At 47.3% G+C, this 25,627-nt stretch overlaps 1 protein-coding gene across 1 annotated transcript in view; it reads left to right on the forward strand.

Annotated features, from left to right (window-relative positions):
* The window catches only part of astn1 (astrotactin 1), a 3,463,295-nt gene that overhangs the window by 1,922,783 nt on the left and 1,514,885 nt on the right, over positions 1–25,627 (forward strand). The gene's annotated exons all lie outside the window — the stretch shown is intronic.

Here is a 25,627-nt window from a genome sequence, read left to right on the forward strand (position 1 = left end):
CCCAGGCAGCAACAGACTCTAGGGTGGGCCCGCAACAGGGACAATGGAAAGGGCATCGGCAATTCACTCCATCACGAGGAACAATGCGCCCCACGATGGGACCATTAACACCCACCATCAGAGTGCTTAGAAACAACTGAATGGGCAATCAGAGAGGAATGTCTGGTAACAGTCCCTTTGTTAACAACAATCTCAGCTCATGCTGGAGATGCGGGGGTACACATACTGCGAAAAGCTGCAGGTTTCAGCAATATACCTGTAGGATTTGTAACGTCAGTGGACACTTGGCCAGGATGTGCAAAAAGGCTGTGGCAAGGCTAATCTGTGAGACAGAGGAACCAGACAAGGGGTCTGCAATGCAGGATGATGCCTGGGGAAAAGCCATGGATGCTGAATTTCAGCAGGTTCACGTGGCTGAAGTCCACAGCTCATACACTAAAACCCCACCCATGATGGTGAAAGTTTTATTGAATGGCATCCCGGTGCGCATGGAGCTGGATACGGGAGCTAGCCAGTCACTTATGAGCGCCTAACAATTTCAGAGACTATGGCCACACAGAGCTAGCAGGCCCAAACTGGAACGCATTGACATGCAGCTACGGACGTACACCAAAGAGATCATCCCAGTGCTAGGCAGTGCAAACTTGGTGGGAACACATAATGGATCACAGAACCGGCTGCCACTCTGGATCATCCTGGGGAATGGTCCCGCGCTCTTGGGGAGGAGTTGGCTAGCCAAGATGAATTGGAAATGTGGGGTTGTGCACACCATTTCATCTGTGGAGCGAAGTTCATGCTCACAGGTCCTACAAAAATTCGGGTCACTGTTTCAACCTGGTGTCGGAACGTTCAAGGACACAAAAGTCGTGATACGCATCACTCCGGACGCCAGACCAGTGCACCACAAAGCCAGAGTGGTGCTATATGTGATGCATGAAAAAATTGAAAGTGAATTGGACAGGCTGCTCAGAGATGGCATAATTTCGGCCATTGAATTCAACGACTGGGCAAGTTCCATCGTTCCTGTCCTTAAAGCAGATGGCTCGGTCAGGATTTGTGACGACTACAAAGCCACCATCAACCGAGTGTCGCTGCAAGACCAATACCCGCTCCCAAGAGCAGAGGAACTTTTTGCCACGCTGGCAAGTGGCAAGCTGTTCATGAAGCTGGACCTCACTTCGCCCTACATGACTCAGGAACTGGCTGAAGAATCCAAGCTTCTGACCACCATCACGACACACAAGGGATTATTTATCTACAACAGGTGTCTGTCTGGCATTCGTTCGGCGGCAGCTATCTTTCAGCGGAACATGGAAAGCTTGCTCAAATCCATTCCTGGAACAATCGTATTTCAAGATGACATCCTTATAACGGATCGAGACACCGAGGAACACCTCCACAACCTGGAGGAGGGGCTATGCCGACTGGACCGGATAGGCTTGCGGCTGAAAAAGGCCAAGTGTGTGTTTTTGGCCTCAGAGGTTGAGTTTTTATGCAGGAGGGTTGCCGCAGACGGGATCCGGCCCACTGAATCAAAAACAGAGGCAATCCGCCGGGCGCCCAGGCCCGGCAATACGTCAGAGTTGCGATCATTCCTGGGACTTTTGAACTATTTCGGGAACTTTCTGCCGAACTTAAGCACATTGTTGGAGCCGTCACAAATGCTCCTGCATAAAGGTTGTGAATGGCTTTGGGGGGACTGTCAAGAACGGGCTTTTAATAAGGCGAGGAACCTGCTGTGTTCTAACAAACTGTTGACTTTGTATGACCCCCGTAAAAAACTGGTTTTAACATGCGATGCATCATCCTACGGGGTTGGGTGTGTGTTGCAGCAGGGTAATGATGACGGTCGACTCCAACCGGTGGCTTATGCCTCCAGGTCACTCTCCCAGGCAGAGCGTGGATACAGCATGGTCGAAAAGGAAGCACTCGCTTGTGTTTACGGTGTGAAAAAGATGCACCTTTTCGGTAGACGGTTCGAGCTAGAGACGGACCACAAGCCGGTAACATCCCTGTTGTCCGACAGCAAGGCTGTCAATGTCAATGCATCAGCTCGCATACAGCGATGGGCTCTCATGCTGGCTGCGTATGACTATACCATACAGCACCGGCCTGGCACCGAAAATTGCACTGATGCACTCAGCAGGCTCCCACTGGCCACCACCGAGGGGGCAGTGGAGCAAAGCGCTGAGATTGTCATGGCCGTTGAGGCTTTTGACACCGCAGGCTCCCCCATCACAGCCCGCCAGATCAAACTCTGGAGCAACAGAGACCCTCTCCTATCTGTGATAAAGAAATGTGTCCTGACTGGGGATTGGGCGCCCGCACACAGGGCGTGCCCCGAGGAGGTCAGACCGTTTCAGAGACGGATGGATGAGCTCTCCATCCAAGCCGACTGCCTGCTATGGGGCAGCCGGGTTGTCATGCCCCAGAAAGGCAGGGAAGCGTTCATCAGGGAACTCCACAGCGAGCACCCTGGCATCGTGTTAATGAAGGCCATTGCCCGGTCACATGTATGATGGCCGGGGATTGACTCAGACCTGGAACACTGGGTTCGCAGGTGCATGATGTGTGCCCAGCTGGGCAATGCCCCCAGGGAGGCCCCACTCAGCCCATGGCCCTGGCCCACCAGGCCATGGTCATGTATTCACGTAGACTATGCAGGCCCGTTCATGGGGAAAATGTTCCTGATCGTTGTCGATGCATACTCGAAATGGATCGAGTGCATCATATTAAACTCGTGCACTACATCCATCACTGTGGAGAGTCTGCGTACGATTTTCGCGACCCACGGCTTGCCGGACATCCTGGTCAGCGACAATGGCCCGTGTTTCACCAGCCATGAATTGCAGTTTATGTCCAGCGGAACTCCTCATGAAACGCACGCTTAAAATGCAGCTGTCCCTCATTCATCCAGCCCTGGCAGACATTTTTGAGGGCAAGCGCCAGTCCCAAACCGAGTTCCATGATCAAAACTCAAGGGAGAGGTGTATAGAAATGGATGATCCGGTATTTGTTCTTAACCATGCTTTGGTACCCAAGTGGCTTGAGAGCACAGTAATTGGCAAAAAAGGGAATAGGGTCATAGTGGTCAGACGCAACAATAGGCAGATATGCCGCAAACACTTGGACCAAATAAAGAAAAGGTTCAGCATAGACACGGAGGAATCTGAAGAAGAGCATGAGATGTCACCCACACCACTGCCAGTGGACTAGCAACGAGGGCAATCTGCAGCATGCACAGTCCCTGCGGCCAGCCCGGACAGGCCGGAATCACCTCAGGTGATAGAGATGCATGCCGAGGCTCAGCCACCAGAGCCACAACTGCGGCGCTCCACGAGAGAGCGACAACCACCTGAAAGACTTAACCTTTGACACAAAAAGACCTAAGGGGGGAGGTGATGTCATGTATGTACCCATCATGCAACGGTAATCTTCATGTAACTGTAACCTTCATGCAACTCCTGTACACTGTACTTATACCCTAGAAATGCACACCCTGATCACAGGGGGTGAACTTGTGGGAGGCACTCCTCACCCGGGTTTCTAGGTATAAAAGGGGAGGTCCCACCCAGGGTCAAGACTCCTTGGTCCTGGGAATAAAGGTTAAGGTCATGTAGTGATTGTGTCTGAGTACATGCCTCGTGTGAGTTTGTAGTGTGGTGCAGGGACACCACACCGGGGATTTATTGGCCTTCAATCCCATCAATTTCCCTAACACAATTTCCTGCCTAATAAGGATTTCCTTCAGTTCCTCCTTCTCACTAGACCCCCGGTCCCCTAGTATTTCCGTAAAGTTATTTGTGTCTTCTTTCGTGAAGACAGAACCAAAGTATTTGTTTAACTGGTCCGCCATTTCTTGGTTCCCCATTATAAATTCATCTGAATCTGACTGCAAGGGACCCACATTTGTCTTCACTAATCATTTTCTCTTCCCATATCTATAGAAGCTTTTGCAATCAGTTTTCATGTTCCCGGCAAGCTTCTTCTCGTACTCTATTTTCCCCATCTTAATTAAACTCTTTGTCGTCCTCTACTGAATTCTAAATTTCTCCCAGTTCTCAGGTTTTCTGCTTTTTCTAGCCAATTTATATGCCTCTTCCTTGGTTTTAACACTATCCTTAATTTCCCTTGTTCGCCACGGTTGAGCCACCTTCCCCATTTTATTTTTACTCCAGACAGGGGTATACAATTGTTGAAGTTCATCCATGTGATCTTTAAATGTTTGCCATTGCCTATCCACCGTCAACCCTTTAAGTATCACTCGCCAGTCTATTCTAGCCAATTCACATCTCATACCATCGAAGTTACCTTTCCTTAAGTTCAGAACCCAAGTCTCTGAATTAACTGTGTCGCTCTCCATCTTAATGAAGAATTCTACCATATTATGGTCATTATTCCCCAAGTGGCCTCGCACAACAAGATTACTAATTAGTCTTTTCTCATTACACATCACCCAATCTAGAATGGCCAGTCCTCTAGTTGGTTCCTCGACATATTGGTGTAGAAAACCATCCCGAATACACTCCAGGAAATCCTCCTCCACCGCATTGCTCGCTGTTTGGTTAGCCCAATCAATATGTCGCCCATGATAACTTTTATTGCACGCATCCCTAATTTCTTGTTTGATGCTGTCCCCAACCTCACTACAACTGTTTGGTGGTCTGTACACAACTCCAACTAGCATTTTCTTCCCTTTGGTATTCCGTAGCTCCACCCATACCGATTCCACATCAACAAGCTAATGTCCTTCCTTACTATTGCATTAATTTCCGCTTTAACCAGCAACGCCACACCACCTCCTTTTCCTTTCTGTCTATCCTTCCTGAATGTTGAATACCCCTGGATGTTGAGTTCCCAGCCTTGGTTACACTGGAACCATGTCTCCGTGATGCCAATTACATCAGATCCGTTAACTGCTGTCCGCGCAGTTAATTTGTCCACCTTATTATGAATACTCTTTGCATTGAGGCACAGAGGCTTCAGGCTTGTCTTTTCAACACACTTTTCACTTTTAGAATTTTGCTGTAACGTGGTTCTTTTTGATTTTTGCCTTGGGTTTCTCTGCCCTCCACTTTTACTTTTTTTCTTTCTATCTTTTGCTTCTGCCCCCATTCTACTTCCCACTGTATCCCTGCATAGGTTCCCATCTCCCTGCCATATTAGTTTAACTCCTCCCCAACAGCACTAGCAAACACTCCCCCTAGGGCATTGGTTCCGGTCCTGCCCAGGTGCAGACCGTCCAGTTTGTACTGGTCCCACCTCCCCCAGCACCGGTTCCATTGCCCCAGGAATTTGAATCCCTCCCTTCTGCACCACTCCTCATGCCACGTATTCATCTGAGCTATCCTGCGATTCCTACTCTGACTAGCACGTGGCACTGGTAGCAATCCTGAGATTACTACTTTTGAGGTCCTACTTTTTAATTTAGCTCCTAGCTTCCTAAATTCGTCTTGTCGGACCTCATCCCATTTTTTACCTCTATTGTTGGTACCTATATACAGCACAACAGCTGGCTGTTCACCCTCCCCCCATAAAATGTCCTGCAGCCTTTCCGAGACATCCTTGACCCTTGCACCAGGGAGGCAACATACCATCCTGGAGTCTCGATTGCGGCCGCAGAAACATCCGTCTATTCCCCTTACTATAGAATCCCCTACCACTATAGCTCTCCCACTCTTTTTCCTGCCCTCCTGTGAAACAGAGCCACCCACGGTGCCATGAACTTGGCTGCTGCTGCTCTCCCCTGATGAGTCATCCCCCTCAACAGTACCCAAAGCGATGTATCTGTTTTTCAGGGGGATGACTGCAGGGGACCCCTGCACTACCTTCCTTCCACTGCTCTTCCTGTTGGTCCCCCATCCCCTATCTGGCTGTGTACTCTTTACCTGCGGTGTGGCCAACTCACTAAACGTGCTATTCATGACATCCTTATGAGGAAAGGTTGAGTAGATTGGGCCTCTATTCATTGGAATTCAGAAGAATGAGAGGTGACCTTATCGAAACGTATAAGATTATGAGGGGACTTGACAACGTGGATGCAGAGAGGATGTTTCCACTGATAGGGGAGACGAGAACTAGGGGGCATAATATAGAATAAGGGGATGAGGAGGACTTTCATCTCTCAGACGGTTGTAAATCTGTGGAATTCGCTGCCTCAGAGAGCTGTGGAAGCGGGGTCATTGAATAAATTTAATACAGAGATAGACAGTTTCTTAACCGATAAGGGAGTAAAGGGTGATGGGGAGCGGGCAGAGAAGTGGACTTGAGTCCATGATCGGATCAGCCATGATCGTATTAAATGGCGGAGCAGACTCGAGGGGCCGTATGGCATACTCCAGCTCCTCTTTCTTATGTTCTTATGTTCTTGTTATATTCTTATTACATAGATATTAGGAAGGCTTTTGGCAAGATCCCACACGGTAGGTTGAAAAGAAAAGCAAAAGCTCATGGGATCCAAGGAAAAGTGGCAGGCAACTTGGATCCACAATTAGCTCAGTGGCAGGAAGCAAAGGGTAATGATTGCCAGGTGTTTTTTAACTGGAAGGCTATTTCTAGTGGGGCTCTACAGGGCTCAGTACTAGGTCCCTTGTTTTTTTGTAGTATATATCAATGTAGGGGCATGATTAAGAAGTTTGCAAATAATACAAAAATTGGCCATGTGCTTGATAGTGAGGATGAAAGCTGTAGACTACAGGAAGATATTGGTGGATTGGTCAGGTGGCCAGAAAAATGTCAAATGGAATTCCATCCAGAGAAGTGTGAGGTAACGCATTTGGGGAGGGCTAACAAGATGAGGGAAAACACAATAAATGGTTGGATACTGAGAAGTGTAGAGGAGCAGAGGGACCTTGGAGTGTGTCCCCACAGATCCCTGAAGGTAGCAGAACGGGTAGATAAGATGATTTGAAGGCATATAGGATACTTTCCTTTAATAGCCAAGGCATAGAATATAAGAGCAGACAGGTTATGCTTGAAATGTATAAAACACTAGTTAGGCCACAGCTGGAGTACTGTGTGCAGTTCTGGTCACCACATTACAGGAAAAATGTGATTGCAGTAGAGAGGGTTCAGAGGATATTTATGAGGATGTTGCCAGGCCTAGAGAATATTAGCTATGAAGAAAGAGTGGATCGGCTGGTGTTGTTTTCTTTGGAACAGAGGAGACTGAGAGGAAATTTAATTGAGGTGTATAAAATGATGAGGGACCTAGATAGAGTGGGATAGGACGGTCCCATTTCCCTTAGCAGAGAGTTCAATAGCTAGGGTTGTAGATTTGAAGTAATTGGTAGAAGGATTAGAGGTGAGTTAAGGAGAATTGTTTTCACCCAGAGGGTGGTGGGTGTCTGGAACTCACTGCCCGAAAGGGTGGTAGAGGCAAAAACCCTCATCACATTTAAAAATTACTTGAATATGCACTTGAAGTGCTGTAACCTACAGGGCTACGGACTCAGATCTGGAAAGTGGGATTAGTTTGGATAGCTCTTCTTCGGTCAACACAGAAACAATGGTCTGAATGGCCATGTGCTGTAAATTTCTATGATTTGATTAATAGACTTCAGAAGGCATAAACAGGCTGGTGGAATGGGCGGACTTGTGGCAGATGCAATTCAGTGCAGAGAAGTGTGAGGTGAAATATTTTGGTAGGAAGAATGAAGAGAGACAGTGGGCCCAAATTTCCCCAACCTCTTTTTCCGATGCACTGACCCGAGATGCGCCGACTTTGTGCGCTCAAAACGGCGCCAAAAATCTTACGATTCTGGCCGCTCTGCTGTGTGTCCTGGATCCTGCATTGGGGTCGGAGCTACAGCCCTGCGCTGAAATCAGTGCCGGCAGCTGTCCACATGCGCAGTAGCTCCTCGCCCTCCCAGCAGGCTGTGAGTGGGACCCGATGCTCACCGCCCCTATCCCTGGCCAAATGGTCTCCCACACCGGCCGGGCAGGGCCCGCTGTGGATCTCTTTCCCCCCTTCACCGATGCCGCATTCAGCCTCTCCCTCCCTCCCCCGTTCACAGATGCCGCGTTAAGCCTAGCCTCCCACGTGCGTCTTGCCGCCCCTATCTCAGGCCAAATGGACACCCGCACAGGCCGGCCGCTGCCGAGTTTAGTTGAAGGTAGGATTTACTTCAGTTCTTTATTTGTTAATTGAATTATTTACTTCAGTTCTTTATTTTTTATTGAATGTTTATTACTTTTTGGACTTTGTTTAGTGCTTTGTAAGTCTTGGTGCAGGTCCACACAGCTTCCTTGTATTTTTTTATTTGTTATTGAATGCTTATTTTTGTGCTTTGTTCCGTGCTTTGTAAGCCTTGGTGCTTTAGAATGTACTAACCTGCGCTGATTTCTTCACTCTCCACAAAGGTTTTCTGTGCGGCCACAAGCTGGTGCAACTATTCAGTGTCCAACCTGGCCTAAATGGCCAAAACGGCTGGTAACACCCCCTTTTGAAAAAGAAATAAACTAAAAAAAAATCCGAACTAATTGGCACAAATTAAATGTGCAGAATGGGTATTTTTAAGATACTCCAGAAAAATCAAGTTTCTCCAAAAAAAGCAGAGCAACTCCTGGGCAAATTTGGGCCCATAGTGATACAGTTTATAAGGGGTGCAAGAAGAGAGAGACATGGGGATGCCTGTGCACAAATCTTTGAAGGTGACAGGACAGGTTAACAAGGCAGTTAATACAGCATACGGGATCCTGGGCTTTATAAATAGAGGCATAAAGCCCAGGAAGTTATGATAAACCTGCATAAAACACTAGTTCGGCCCCAGGTGGACTATTGTGTCCAATTCTGGGAACCACACTTTAGGAAGGATATGAAGGCTTTGGAGAGGATACAGAAGAGATTAACTCAAATGGTTCCAAGGATGAGGGAATACAGTTACGTGGATAGACTGGAAACGCTGGGGTTGTTCTCCTTAGAGAAGTGAAGGCTAAGAGGGGAGATTTGATAGAGGTGTTTAAAACCATGAAGGATTTAGATAGAGTAAATAAAGAAAGACTGTTTCCAATGGCTGAAGGGTTGATAATGAGAGAGCACAGATTTAAGGTGATTGGCAAAATAACCAGAGGCGACATGAGGAAAAACTTTTTTACACAACGATTGGTTAGGATTTGGAATAGGGTGGTAGAGGCAGACTCAATGGTAGCCTTCAAAAGGGAATTGTACCATGTGTTGTCGATGGTAAGGTGTCCAGAATGGTAAACATTCTAAATATGACCTTAACAATGATGCATACAAAGGTGGAATAATTTGGTTCTATTTAGAGTTAAGCACCCTTGAGATGTGCCCTAGCACATAATTAAGACTGGTTAATTGCAGGTTCGCATTGACTGGATACTTTCAGTAAAAGGTTAAGAATCCCGCCTAAATCTATTGTAATTTCGCTAATAGACATTCCTTCACTGTGTACGCAAGTTTCCTGTTCCAATGTCCATAACCGTACATTTGTCTACATTAAAATTCATAGGTCATTCCTGTCACTATCCTTTATCATTTATGGATAGTGTAACTGACAGAGAATCTGGCATCAATTTTGTATAACTCACTAAACTACTGCCACCTCTCCTCTTGACAGAGCTCTTTCCATTTATCATCACCATTTGTTTTCTACAGCAAAGCTTGTTTTAATCCAATTACCAAACCAATTTTTAATTCAGTGGTCTTTCATTTCCTGATCCTAATCAAATTATTCCACCTTTGCATGCATCATTGTTAAATATGCATCATATTTAGAATGTTTGCCGTTCTGCACACCTTACCATCGACAAACAATTGCAAGGATCAAGGGAAAGAGCGGGGGTGGGGTGGGCAGGGGCAGCGGGGGTGGGGGGACGGGGGGGGACTAACTGGATTGCTTTTCAAAAGAGCCTGCGCGGACTCGATGGGCAGAATGGCCTCCTTCTGTGCTGTACTATTCTATGGCTCCACATGATTTGCTCCTGATTTTTAGGAGCAACTGGTGTAGAACGGAGTATCTTAGAAATCGGAATTCTCCACATTTAGTTTTCTGCAGTTCTAGTCAGGTAGAACAGTTTCACTTTGGAACAGAATTTTGTTTTCAAAAGGGGGCGTGTCCGGCCACTGACGCCTGATTTCAAAGTTTCCACAGTGAAAACGTATTCCAAACTAACTTAGAATGGAGTAAGTGAAGATTTTTGTACGCTTGAAAAAACCTTGTCCGCACATTAAAAAATCAGGCGCAGGTTACAAATTAGGCGTCGGGGAGGGGGGGGGGGGAAGGGAAGTCATTAAATTCTACAATAAATCCTTAGTTATACTTATACAAATATTATACAAATAAATCCAACCTGAATAAAAATTTATAAGCAAAGAAAAGATTAAATAAACCATGTTCCTACCTGTGTGAAAGTGCTTCAGGCAGGCCTTTCAGGCAGTGGTTTGCCGTCGGGACCGAAGGCTGAACGGGCCGGGCCCGAGACTTCGGGCAGGGCCCGTCCCTAGCACCAGATTTACAGGTAGGTGACGTTGGGTCGGGTCGGGTCGGGAGGTTCGGTTCAGGTCGGGGGAGGTAGGTTCGGTTCGGGTCGGGGGGAGGGAGGTTCGGTTCGGGTCGGGGGAAGGGAGGGAGGGAGGGGGAGGTCAGGTCGGCGAGAGGGAGGTCAGGTCGGATCCAGTCCGGGGGCGGGGGGGGGAGCGGGAGTCGGGTCGGGTCCAGTCAGGGGTGGGGAGCGGGAGTCGGGTCAGGTCGGGTCCAGTCGGGGTGGGGGGGGAGTGATGGTCGGGTCGGGTCCAGTCGGGGGGCGGGGGGGGAGAGCGGGAGGGAGCGGGAGTCGGGTCGGGTCGGGACCAGTCGGGGGGGGCGGTGCGGGAGCGGGAGTCGGGTCGGGTCCAGTCGGGGGGGGGCGGGGGAGCGGGAGTCGGGTCGGGTCCAGTCGGAGGAGGGGGGGGAGCGGGAGTCGGGTCGGGTCGGGGGGGGGGTGTAGCGTGAGTGGGAGTCGGGTCCGGTCGGGGGGGGAGCGGGTGTCAGGTCTGGTCCGGGTCGGGAGGAAGCAGGAGCTGGCCGAGGGAGGAGCCTTATTCACGCAGCCCCAGTGAGGCCATTCGGCCAGGGCTAGGGGCTGCGTGCTTCGGGCCCCTCCCACACAGTTTCGGGCGCCTGGAGCTACTGCACTTGCGTGCCCACTGTAGCGCGCATGTCCAGAGGTCCCGGCACTGTTTTCAGCGCAGGGACCTGGTTCCGCCCCCCCACAGCTCGTGCTGCGCTGCGCCGAGGGCCAGAAGACCTGCAGGGAGGTGGAGAATACGGAGAGTTTTTTTAGACACACTTTGTGGCGCGAAAAACGGGCGTCCAGGTCGGGACTGCGCCGTTCTAGGCGCGGCTCGAAACTTGGGCCCCATGATTCTATGTAGCAGCGAGCATTGATTGGGAGTAACCACCTCAGAATACTGGAACGCTATCAGAGTTCATTAAAAGAATATGGAGACAAGAACAACTCACATTTGTGCAGTGCTATAAGAAGTAATCAGCATAGATTTAGAAGCAACAGGTCATGTCTATTAAATGTACTTGAATTGTTTGAGGTATTAACTGATTAGGGTGACGAGCATGCACGGTACATAATCTGCTTGGGTTTTCAGAAGCTATTTCATGCGGTTCTGGGAGAGAAATATATAAGGAAGATTAAAGATCAGGAAATGAAAGACCACTGAATTGAAAATTGGTTTGGTAATTGGATTAAAATAAGCTTCGCTATGGAAAACAAATGGCGATGATAAACGGCAAGAGCTCTGTCTCGAGGAGAGGTGGCAGTAGTTTAGTGAGTTATACAAAGTTGATGCTAGATTCTCTGTCGGTTATACTATTCATAAATGATAAACGATAGTGACAGGAATGACCTATGAATTTTAATGTAGACAAATGTATGGTTATGGACATTGGAACAGGAGACTTGCGTACACAGTGAAGGAATGTCTATTAGCGAAATTACAATAGATTTAGGTGGGATTCTTGACCTTTTACTGAAAGTATCCAGTCAATGTGAACCTGCAATTAACCAGTCTTAATTATGTGCGAGGGCACATCTCAAGGGTGCTTAACTCTAAATAGAACCAAATTATTCCACCTTTGCATGCATCATTGTTAAGGTCATATGTAGAATGTTTACCGTTCTGGACACCTTACCATCGACAACACATTGATGCATTGAAGAAGGTTCAGAAAAAAGAAGAAAAGAAAGACTTGCATTTATACAGCGCCTTTCATAACCACTGGACATCCTAAAGAGCCCTTTGCAGCCAATGAAGTACTTTTTGAAATGTAGTCACTGTTGGAATGTGGGAAACGCGGCAGCTAATTTGCGCACAGCAAGCACCCACAAACAGCAATGTGATAATGACCTGATAATCTGTTGTTACGTTATGTTGATTGAGAGATAAATATTTGCCAGGACACTGGGGATAACTTCCCTGCCCTTCTTCAAAATAGTGCCATAGGATCTTTTATATCCACCTGAGAGGGCAGATGGGAGCTCAGCTTTAACGTCTCATCCGAAGGAGAGGGCCTCCGACAGTGCAGCACTCCCTCAGCACTGCATTGGAGTGGCAGCCAAGATTTTTGTGCTCAAGTTCCTGGAGTGGAACTTGAACCCACAACCTTCTGACCCAGTGGCGAGAGTGCTACCCACTGAGCCATGGCTGACAGAGAAGAGCAACAAGGATCATTCTGGAAATTAGGACTTGAAGTTCTGAAGAATGAGTCGATTTTCATTAGATAAAGTATAATTGAGAGTTTCCAGGATTTTAAAACATCGAGAGACATAGATAATGTAGGAGGTTATTTAACTTTCAATGGAATCAAAACTACAGTACATTGAGTATAAGATGCACTGCAGCAATTGACGAGGGCTTCTTTGGCAGCACCTCCCAAACCTGCAACCTGTACCACCTAGAAGGACAAGGGCAACAGCGGCATGGGAACACAATCAACTGCAAGTTCCCCTCCGCACACCATCATTACTTGGAACTATATCGGCGTTCCTTCTTCGTCGCTGAGTCAAAATCCTGGAACTCCCTCCCTCACAGCACTATGGAGAACCTTCACCACACGGACTGCAGTGGTTCAAGAAAGCGGCTCACCACCAGCTTCTCAAGGAGGTAATGTCTGTGAGCTTGTAATGTTTGTAGCTCCACACTGTGGATGTGGACATATTGTGTACTGCAACTACAGAGTTAATCATAAACAAAAGTAGGAGGTTCCAGAGACTTCCGAGAGCTGCCTGCCATGTTAGAAAGCTGTGCTGTGTGCTGTGCTCTGTGAATATTTCATATTTGGCGGCGAGATGGGATTTTTCGGATGATTTAAAGCTGAAATTTTGGTGGTGAAGGGTTCAGCCAGCCGACAGAGAGACTTTGGAAGCTTCTCAGTCTTTGGAAAAAGCTACAAAATCCGAGGTAAAATACGAACACACTAGTTACTGCAGAGTTTAAAATGGCGGCACCCGTAGCAGTAATGGGACACTTAGATGAATATAAATGTGACCAGGAAAGGTTTAAAGCATATGTGGATAGGCTAGAAATGTATTTCACTGCAAATAACATAATCGAAGTTCCAGGGAATCCAGATCAGAACCGGGCTGTGTTGGAATGGAAGCGAGCTGTCTTCTTATCGGAAGCTGGTCTGGAATTGTATGAAACGCTGATAAATCTGCTTGTGCCTGACGAGCCAAAGGACACAACAAGAGATTTTAATGAAGCTGGAGCAGCACAATAACCCCAAACCATTAGAAATTGCTGAAAGCTATCGTTTCGGTATAAGAAATCAAAAGACTGATGAAATTATCAGTGATTACATTGTAGCATTAAAAAAGCTATCTATTCACTGTCATTTCGGAAACTTTCAAAACCGAGCATTGTGGGATCGTTTTGTTTGTGGGGTGAAAAATTATGCGATCAGAAGAAAATTATTGATGACAGGTGACTTGACTTTTGAGATTGCTTGTCAGACAGCGAGGTCGATGGGCATGGCCGATCAATATTCCCGAGAATTTCATTATAATTACGGTCGTCAGTCAACCGAGGTGAAGCGCCTACAGATTCAAAGTAAAAGACGGTGGGGGCCCAAAGTCTCAGAAACTGGAAATTCTAACAGAGCGTTGAAGTCATGCTATAGGTGCCTGGGACAACACATTGCTCAAAGTTGTCTATATGTGAAGGCAGAGTGTTTCTTCTGCAGAAAGACTGGGCATCTTGCGAAGGCATGCCGACTGAAGGGTAAATCAACTTTCAAAGCTATGAGTCCAGCGTTCAAAGCTATGAATAGAAATCCCCAGAGACTACATAGCATGGAAGAACAACAACAGGACGATGAAATGTTAAAGTTACACGTCATCAGGAGCACGAGGTTAATGGGCGGCGATTCGAAAAGTATCCAAATCCACATAGATGTTGTGGGATGCAAGATACCAATGGAAATCGACATTGGTGCATCCGTGAGTGTAGTACCGGAGTCGCTATACCTCGACAAATTGTGTGATTTCCCATTGGAGAAATCCAAGATGGAGCTGCGAGACTACTCAAGAGAGAGAGAGAAAATTCCTGTGGTAGGTCGTATCATCGGACCAGTGAAATACAAGGATCCATTTCAGAACTTGCCTCGAATAGTAGTGAAAGGAGACAAGCCTGCCTTACTCGGAAGAAATTGGTTGAGATCGCTGAAGCTGGATTGGAATGATATTTTCCATGTTGAAACGAGATTTTCATCAACGGATGATGTTATCAAGAGTTATCCGAAGGTGTTCTGCAAAACGGGCAGTCCAATCCAAGGCTTCAAGGCGAGTGTCAGGTACAGAAGGACGCTAGATCGGTTTACTGCAAGCCACGTTCTGTACCATATGCATGCAATGAGAAAGTTGAGCAAGAACTCAAAAGACTAGAGACTGAGAACATTATTTCTAAGATAAATCGATGTAATTGGGTTACACCCATTGTTGTTGTACCTAAGTCCGATGGTAAGGTAAGATTGTGTGGTGATTATAAAGTAACCGTAAACCAGGTTCTAGAAGATAATTTCCCCAATACATTGCCAAATATAGAAGATTTGTTCACAACACTGACAGGTGGTCAGATCTTCTCAAAACTGCATCTTACAAATGCCTACTTACAGCTTGAACTAGATGAGGAGTCGAAGTCATGTTTGACTATAAATACTCATCTAGGCCCATATCAATTTAATTGGCTACTGTTTGGAGTGTCTTCCGCCCCTGCCATATTCCAAGGGGTGATGAACCAGATTTTGCAAGGTATTGAAGGGGTAGTATGCTATTTGGATGACATACTAATTTCAGCACCAAATAGGCAAATTCATAATAACATATTGAATGAAGTCCTCAAACGGTTAGAGAAGCACAGAGTACAAGTGTCTGCTCGTAAGTGTGAGTTATTTCAAAACTCAGTGAAGTACTTAGGGTACAGAGTAGACAAAGCTGGTTTACATCCAACCGTGCGAAAGCTGGATGCAATCAGAAATGCACCCACTCCCAAGAATGTTACTAAATTTCGATCATTTTTGGGTCTTTTTATTATTATGGGAAGTTCCTACCAAATTTGGCTGCAGTATTACATCCACTGAATGAACGATTGAAAAAAGAGTTCCATTGGAAGTGGTCAAAAGGATGTGATATAACATTCAAGGAGTGTAAAAGCAACTTGGTAGAGAGCACCATGTTAGTTCACGATGATGTATCTAAGGAGATCAAGCTAGCATGTGATGCCTCTCCGTATGGAGTTGGGGCAGTGATCTCTCATGTATCACGTAGTGGGGAAGAGAGACCAATTGCTTTTTCTTCACACACTCTCAGTGCCAGTGAGAGTAATTATGCGCAAATCGAAAGGGAAGCTTTGGCATTAATTTTTGAGGTCAAGAAGTTTCACAAATACTTGTATGGTTGTAAGTTTACCATCGTTATGGACCATAAGCCCCTGACAGCAATCCTCCATCCAATGTCCCCAGTTCCAACATTAGCTGCTGCCCGAATGCAGAGATGGGCTTTGAATTTGTCAGCATATACATATGATATTGAATACAGACGATCAGCTGATCACAGTAATGCGGATGCAATGTCTAATTGCCTTCCGCATCACAACTTACACCCGACAGGGAAGAAGTGTTCTATTTTTCATACATTGAAGAACTACCAGTCACAGCTGAAGAGATTGGTAGAGCAACCAAATGTGACCCAGTGATGTCAAAGGTGTGTGACCACACTCGACCAGCTCCATTGGGTGGGCCACATTGTTCGCATGCCCGATGCGAGCCTCCCAAAGCAAGCGTTCTACTCAGAACTCCTACACAGCAAGCGAGGACCAGGTGGGCAGAGGAAATGTTTCAAGGACACCCTCAAAGCCTCCTTGATATAGTGTAATATCACCACCAGCACCTGGGAATCTCTGGTGCAAGACCACCCTAAGTGGAGCAAGAGCATCCGGGAGGGCGCTGAGCACCTCGGGTCTCATCGCCGATAGCATGCAGAAATCAAGCGCTGACAGCGGAAGGAGCGTGCGGCAAACCAGACTCCCCACCCACCCTTTCCTTCAACGATTGTCTGTCCCACCTGTGACAGGGATTGTAATTCCCATATTGGACTGTTCAGTCACCTGAGAACTCAGTTTTGGAGTGGAAGTAAGTCTTCCTCGATTTCGAGGGACTGCCTATGATGATGAGTGACAATTTTATTGGAATAATGTGCCATGTAAGTGTTGGCAGCGGAATTTGTGGCAATCTAGTTCGCACAACTAGACAGATGAGTTTACCTAGACAAAACTCATTATAAATATGGATATAGGAATTTATCACGGGAAAAAGGTGACACAAACAGTGTTAAAATGTGAAATCAAATTGTGAATATTTGAAATACACAAGATTTTATTTTGTGAGCGTTCGAGACATAGATGGAGAGAGCCAGAGACAGAGAGAATCTGCAGTGCTCTTGTTCATGTTATAGTCTAGTGAAATACATTGTTTTTTTAGCTGTGCTTTGTTTCTGACCCAACATGCTGAGAGAGGTTATAGTCCCATTTTTGGAGCAAGTATGTGTATTGTGTAATTTTGCTGGCTTAAAATAAGGAGTTAGAATGCCACTGCATTACTATTACCAGTACAACATTGTCCATTGAATTCAGTTATTGGGTGTGTACTGCGCTGCTAACTCCATTATTATATACAGCAATAGATTACATAGATAAACTGGGCAAATTGGATTTTACCCTCACAAGCCCGCAGCTTTCTGTCCAATAAAATTAAATACTTCGAACACGATGGGCTGGATAGCGCAGAAGTGAACAACCCTGGATATAAATGTAGCCTTGTCCAGTGCATCCAACATACTTCAACATATCACAGTTGCACCTAACCAGCTCATTCCTTCATTTTCTCTAGAATAGAGAAGGCTGAGAGGGTGACCTGTGTAAGAGTTTTCCATCTTACAAGGGAGCTCAGATGCCGAGGCTTACTGAAGAATACCCTGACCAGATCAAATTTGAGCCAACCCTAACTTTTTTAGCAATTGATCGGTGCTTCTTAAGAAGAACATGAGAAATTGAAACAGGAGCAGGCCATTTGGCCCCTCGAGGATGCTCTGCCATTTAATACCATCATGGCTGATCTGATTATGGATCCAGGTCCACTTCCCTGCCCACTCCCCATAACCCCTTATTCCCTTATCGGTTAAGAAACTGTCTATCTCTGTTTAAATATATTCAATCACCCAGCTCTCTGAGACAGCGAATTCCACAGATTCACAACCCTCTGAGAGAAGAAATTCCTCCTCATCTCAGTTTTAAATAGGCGGCTCCTTATTCTAAGATTATGCCCTCTAGTTCTAGTCTCCCCCATCAGTTGAAACATCATCTCTGCATCCACCTTGTCAAGCCCCCTCATAATCTTATACGTTTCAATAAGATCACCTCTCTTGCACTTACTATGCTCAAATAAAAAAAACTATGGCTTTACACATTGTAAGGTGGGGTTGTGTTGTGTGTTTGTGGTCTCTATGAGGGGGTCAGGTTCCCTTCTGGCCAACTTAAGCGGTTTCGAATCGCTCCCCCTCACTTGGGTTCTGTACTCTGGATTTATTTGGGGGGGTGTGACAAAAGTGCAGAGGACACTGGTTTGATGCAAAGAACTTTGGTTTTATTACAGTCAAGGTAATACAGGCTTATTACTCTCGTAAGAAAATACATAGCCAAACTTACAATCACTCTAATAAAGAACAATACAAGGAAAGGTACAAGGTCAAACTTAAAATCACTCTAATAAAGAACAATACAAGGAAAGGTACAAGGTCAAACTTACAATCACTCTAATAAAGTACCATACACGACACATTTAAAGGGGATTGCAGTAAAAGTATACCTCGCACCTCCCAATACCTAACTCTAGCTAGGTTAGACTCCAGGGCAGGCAGGGACTCATGCTTACCAATCCTTTTGATAGTTAATGGTAGATGGTGATGTTCTTCCTTCCTTCAGGACTTCAAGACTTCAAGGCTGGAGAGTCTCTCTCCTCTCTCTCTCTCTCTCTCTCTCTCCCTCCCTCTCCTCTCTCTCTCCTCTCTCCTCTGTTGAAAACAGTGGCCAGTTATACGGTTTCAGTGTTCTAATCTTGCCGCCCAATCTGTTCATAACCCTTTGTATAATTTTGGCGGGCTTGGTTGTAATATTTTGTAGGGCTCGTTAAAGTTGATATGTCTTGGGTGGGTTGATGTTCAAAAAATGTTTCCTGATGGAAATATTAGTTTGGTAATTGCAATGTCCTTTTGTGCTAAGTCTTTCGCATACAGGCTGGATTGGGCCTCTTTGTGATGCATATGCTGAAATGGTTTGTCCAGACTCATGTTGATGGGGAGCTATTTCTGAGTGATACTATGATGGCAATGTCTCTTGTGGAGGAAGATTTCCAAATACTCATTCTTCCAGACAGGTTAGCTCAGTCCTCACACCCAGACAGTTCCAATAATCAAGTGGGCATCTTTTGTTCCCTAGGTCCGCCCACAGGCTTGAATTTGTCTTGTAGTGGTGATGACACAATATGTCCCACCCCCTATGTATGCAACCTGTGGAGGGACATGGTCTTGTGCCATTACCTCCATGGTACAGTTAATAGGATGTGTGCCAGCAGCTTTAAACCCACACTGTGACTTTGAATGGGCACTTAAATACTGGGGGCGCAGTTCATAGTTCATAGTTCTATTAAAGTTCGTAGTTTCCTCCATAAGCACTTTAGAGTTCCAAAATTTTCGGTAGATAGTCCCAAATTAAATTCCCTTTCGAATGAGCCCAAACACAAGGGGGGTTCTGGTGAATTTTTCTCTCTGCAGTATGATGTCCTTCTTTTACTCGGTTTTCACAGTAAAATGACGGTATACAGTTATACGCAACTTTAAGTAAAGTAAAATAAAAACACATAGTAACACATTCTCAAATAGCATAAAGGTCCATAGTCAAACACGTTTTAAGTTCAGTAAAATAAAGGTACATTGTCAAAACATTTAAGTAACACTCTTACAACACTCGTGATGTTGCAGTTTACAGCAGATAAAATCAAACACAATTAAACATGGTAGTATGGTGTCACCCCTCCCTGTGCGATTCCCAAGTTCGGCCAAGGAGCACATAGCACCCTTTGGTGCCTGGCCTGACGGCCTCTGCGTTTTACTCGGCAAGTGAGACACCATAAGTAAAGTATAATTGCGAGTTGACAAATAATTAAAGTGTGGGAAGTGATTCGGATCCAGACTGGGACCTCCATATTTTTGAAAAGGTCCCACCAAATCGGAATGGTGATCTCAAGAATCTTTTTCTCTATCTCAATGGTTTTCTGTTCTAGATTATAGAAGTGTTTTTGTGAGATAATTACAGCTTTTAGCAGAGCGGTAAGATGTTCGGGTAGAGGGGGAATTGCATAGTCAAAATGTACAACATAATCCTGCAGGTTTCTAATGTTTTCCTTCACAGTGAGGTGGACAGTGGAGGGTTCAGGAATGGGGACAATCCGTTCCTGGGCCACTTGAACTGATGCCTCATGTTTGAAGCAAAAACTGCTGTCACTCACCGGACACCAGAAGTGTCCATGCTGGTAGAGGGGCACACTGGTGGTGACACAATATGTCCCACCCTCTATGTTACCTGTGGAGGGACGCGGTCTTGTGCAATTACCTCCATGGTACAGTTAATAGGCTGTGCGCCAGCAGCTTTAAACCCACACTGTGACTTAGAATGGGCACTCAAGTACTGGGGACACAGTATTACGTGTGCACCCCGGCTCTGGCACCCGGAGAGGTCAGTACCCGTTACAGCGTGTTCCCACTTTATGACATAGGGTGGGACCACTGCGAAACGAATGTGTGCACCTCCCTGAATAACTCCAATGTTCTCCACCCGGTATACCGGTGCAGATCGAGCTCTCCCACCCATGACCGGCATCCTTAATACTATTCCCATAATGGTGTGGTTAGATTTCCCACAGTCTACTGGGACAGGGTAGGCTTCAGAGGCTAAGTGGAGCTGGCACAGGCTTAGTGAATTGCTATACGGGTGGAGAGCTGCGAGGTGCTTGTTCCTGATCCAAGAGGGGACTACACCTTGTTTTAAATCCTCCAGGTTGTTGCGGCCCTTGCCCAACAACCATGCACCATACAGTACGCACACCTCGTTCTGTGCAGCCTGGTCAGAAGCGTTTCTATCCTCCCGCATAAGTGCATTCACTGTCTATGCATGTTTTTCCAGCTCAGCCACTATTTCTTTTAAATGGACAGTCATAGCCTGGTCCTCATGTAGTTCTTATCCTACTATGGTATTCTCCTGTTTCAGGATTTTTCTCAATTGGGTCTATAAACTGTTTATCTGTGTTTGCAACTCTATGTCATCTAGGCTATTTATTACAGCGGATGCTGTATTGTAGGTCGTGAAAACATCGTTTATGATTCCCCTTCTAGGTCTCCCTGAGCCCATGGTGTCCCTAGCGTTTAGGATGTATCGGTCTGCCATGAACTCATTGAATGGCGATGCAGGCCCGAAGGGCCGAATGGCCTACTCCTACACCTATTTTCGATGTTTCTATGTTTTCTATGTCTACATTTCCAAAATCTAACTCATAAAATTTCTAAAACATGTCTCTAAGTAGGGCCAGGTATAGCAGATCTGTTTCCTTCGGACACCATGCATGCAGGTGTACCTCGGTAAGGTTTAATATTACTGAAGCTACTGCATAATGTACCCCTGATATAACACCTTTTTAATCGGTACCAATACTAATCTGTTCCCAGGTCCCTTGCTGGTGGTAGGACACCTTTCTATTACTGTGCGTATTGGCGGGGTTGTGGGCAGGGGTTTCTTAATGTGTGCTCTTAGCTCAGTGGCGTTAATTGGGAGTGGGGAGTGTGGGACTGCGCACCCATGTAGGCTAGACTCCCACCCCATCCCTTCCCCTTCATCTTGCCATTGCCTGGCGAAGACAATCGCTATGCCTGCGGGACAAATATTCACTGATCCCCACATGCAAACATAAATTCCTTGTTTGGATTCCCACCATTTGTCCCAACACACTTTTACTCCTCCCCGTGTCCCCGTGATGGTGCGGTACGTATCATTACCGAGTCTTTCCCAGTCCGATTCCTGGTCCCATGCGTCCTTGCTGAGTTTTCTGAGCCACCACCATCTTCCATGAGGAATGTTCCCTTTGCAAGTCAAACACACACGTTTTCCCTCTGTAACACTGACTCGGGCAGCGATGATCTACATCTGGGGGCATGGAAGTGAGGCCTCCCCGTAGGTAAAACCTTCCTGGCTGGAGTAGCGGGTAGATTTAGATCCCAGCCACTCTGGCCATCTTCCCCCGTGGGGGTAAACGGCAAGTTCTTCCACGTCTCGGTGGCCACCCCCGGTGGTTACAATCGGTGCTCTTCCTCCTGAACATCCGTAAATGTGGGATTCTTCCACGTCTCCTCGGTCGCCGCTGCTGATCCTTATCAGGATTCTTCTCATTCTGCTCTCTTTCCTGTAGGAGCACATAAAACAGGTTGTCTAGCCCTGAGAAAGCTCTCTGGCTTGACAAAGGTGACTGAGTCCCAAGTTGGGCTCATAGTCTTTAATTGACTGGCTGTCTTATTCAGTTCCTTGTGGACTGATGTCTGCTTTTAACTTTATCTCACAGTCATTCTGCTTGTTATCTTACCGGTGCTTCCTTAATAGCCATACCGGTAGATTCTTCTTACTCCCGGGTGTTACCTGACCTGTGCTTCTTTTAACAGCTGCACAGGTAGATTCTTTTCCTTACCCCAGTTAGCTAATACATATATACTTAATCATTACACAGATAAAACTTACACAATTCTAAACTTATTCACTAAACATACTTAAATTCAAATTGCTAAACATCCTTAAATTCATATCACTATATATGTACATCTGCCACCCGTCTACGGGTGGCCAGGTTAATTCCTCCCTTCTCTTTTTCTTCTTCTCCCGCTGGGTGTCCAATGAGGTAGGTGATAGGTCTGTCTGCACCGTCTAACCCCAAGTACCCTGACCGGATGTGGGTTTGAGTCCCACACTGTCAGGGGAACGTCCCCTCCAGTGCTGCAGCACACCGCTCCTTTGGGGGTGGCCTCCCCTGGAGGTTCTGCCTGGTTGAGGGCTACGGGCTGGGGACTCCCACTTGGTGGCTGGTCCACCGCTATCTCTTCTGGCGATCCCTTGTTGCCCGAGGCTACCGGCTGGGTGTCCCTGCTCGCGGGCTGGTCTCTGACCTTAGGTGCCCTTTTGCGGCTGGTCCCTCTCCCGGGGCTGAACCATTCAAATTGGGGCGCTAGTGACCACAGTGTCTTTGGCCGTGGTGTGCGGGGAGTCCTTCTTAAGACTCCGGCTGCTGGAGGTGCGTCCGAGTCCCAAATGATTGGGGGCACAGCTCCTCCAGTAACACAATCCACCGCTCCTCTCGGTAGAGTCTGTGGGTCTGCCACGTCCCCTGTGGGATTTCCACAGTCGGGGGTTGTTGGCTGGGAGTCCCTGTCTTTAACACGGTTTACAGGTTTTGGCTGTCCCTTACATTTAGCTGCTGCTCCTGGGTTGAAAAGTTTGCACTGATTTATGTTGAACCACTTTGTTCGGCGGGGCAATTTTATGGCATAGACCATGGGGCTTGCCTTGTCGACAATGTGGTATGGTCCCATGTACAGTGCCTCAAAGACCCCTACTCTAGCGTAGTTCCTTACCATAACCTGGTCCTCTATCTCCCACTCGTGGTGTTTGCGGGGTTCTAGCAGCAGTCGGTTGCTCCTATGCTGTTTTCCCATGCTGTTAGCAGCCTGCCAGTGAATCTGTTTAAAGTGTTCAAACAGATTCCTGACAAAGCTGTCCCGGTTCGCTTCCCTAAGCTGACCTTCCATGAGTACCGGAGCTAACACCTGAGTGGGGGTTCGCATGGCTCTGCCGGTCATGAGCTCGTACGGGGAGTACCCCGTGCTCTTTGACTGGCTGGCCCGGATCCCCATGAGGACGAGTGGTAGGACCTCTATCCACCCTTTGGGTGAGTCCCCTGTCTCTTTGCACAGCCTTTCTTTGATAGTACGGTTTAAACGCTCCACAGGCCCGGATGACTGCGGGTTGTGGGCGACATACCATTTTCCTTTGATGCCGAGTATCTTAAGGGTCTCCTGCATCATCTACCCGGTGAAGTCACTCCCTTGGTCGGACTCCACGTATTGTGGTAGTCCCCATGGAGAGAACACTTCTCTGACCAGGGTCCTAGCTGTTCCCAGGGCAGTGGCTGTTCGGCATGGGAAGGCTTCCACCCATTTGGTGAATACACCCACCAATACTAGGCAGTACTTGTAACCTCCATGGGCAGTGGGTAGGGGCCCGATGTAATCGATTTGGATCGACTGCCAGGGTCCCTCTATCCTCCTGATGTGTCCCATAGACACCTTTCTTTTCTGGAGGTCGGGGTTGTTGGCCGCGCACACCAGACAGCTAGCTCAGAACTCGCGAACCTCTTCCCTGAGTCCTGGCCACCACCCTGCCTGTTCCACTCATTGCCAAGTGGTCTCAGGTCCGGGGTGTTCTGCTCCTGGACCCTCTAGAGCCAGCTGGAGGAATTCTCTCTGGTGTTGTTACGGTACTATCCTTTGCTCCCCCCTGAACAGCATGCCTTCTTTAATTGCAATTGCTGCGGTGCCATACGAGCCGTCTATCCTTTCCTCTTTAGCTAGCGTGTTCAGGACAGTTTTGAGTACGAGGTCTTGGGTCTGAACTGTTTTTAGGTCCAGGGACAAAGCTATCCCTGCCTTCCCTGCCGTCCCTATCCTGCCCCTGACTGCTGCTATGGGTCCTGAGTTGTACGGATCCCAGAGCTTGCCCATGCAGGCCCCCTGCTTGGCTAACATGTCAGCCTGCTGGTTTCCCTCACTACGGGGTTCTGTGGTGGAATGTGCCTTCACCTTATGGATGTAGATATTCCCTTCCTCCCCTATGGCTTTCATGATCTTTTCCAGTTGGGGCTTAATTGCCAGGGGCAATACTGTCCGAGCAAATCATGTATGGGGTAGGGAATTCTTCAGGGTGTGTAACTACATACACCACCACAGACAGTTCAGTGTGCTGGGCGCTCATAGTGCTGGGGAGTTTAATCGCCAGGGCAATGCCTGCCTCGGGGTCATAAACTCTGCAGCCTGTGAGTCGTTCACCCACAGATACTGTGCTTGAACCGTCCACATAGATCTCTCGATCTGTGGGGTGTAACCCAGCCCAAAAGCCTATGTTAATTTCCCATACCCCTTCTATGGAAAACCGGTGGGCTGTCCCTGGATAAATCATGTTGGCTGCGAGTCTTGGCTCGCAGAGACCCTTTACCCATAGGTCCATTTGAGAGAGGAGCAGGGTACAGCGAGCAATGCGGGCACTGCTCACTGTCCCATCCTTGATTCTCCCATCCATGAGCACTTGGGTGGGCGTTTGGTGGGTAAGGAGTGTGAAAGGGGACCCCCCTGTGAAGATCAGTGATCTTTTTACAGCCCAGTGAGTGGCTAGGAGGTGCCGCTCACAGTTGGAGTATCCCTTCTCCACGTCCGTGAGTATCCTGGAGGAGTAGACCACTGGTCTCAGCCGGCCGTGCCGCTCTTGGAGCAGTACTGCACTCAGGCTGTCCCCACTGGCTGCTACCTCCAGGAAAAACTCTTTACCCCCATCTATGGCCCCTAGAGCTGGTGGCGCAGTCTGCAGGTTTTTCTTGAGTTGGATAAATGCTGCCTCGCAACCTTCATCCCATTCCCACTCCACTCCCTTGTGTAGGAGTCGGAGCAGAGGGGCTGCGGTGGCTGCATAATCCTCAATGAAATCTCTGCAGTAGCTGGTTAGCCCTAGAAAAGATCTTACTCCTGTTACTGTGTTGGGGTCGGGTAACTTCTGCACTGCTTCCCCTCTAGCTTTGTCAATGGCTCTCTCCCCTGTGCGCACATCCAGTTCCAGGAATTTTACTTCCTTCAATCCGATCTGTGCCTTCTTGGGGTTTAGTTTAAATCCCTCTTTTTTCAGCAGCTCCAGCAGCTCAGCCAGCAGTGGGCCATGCTCCTCCCCCTCATCGGTGAACAGGAGCAGGTCATCTACATACTGTAC

Source organism: Pristiophorus japonicus, chromosome 8, assembly GCF_044704955.1.
Source record: "Pristiophorus japonicus isolate sPriJap1 chromosome 8, sPriJap1.hap1, whole genome shotgun sequence".
Taxonomy (NCBI): Eukaryota; Metazoa; Chordata; class Chondrichthyes; family Pristiophoridae; genus Pristiophorus; species Pristiophorus japonicus.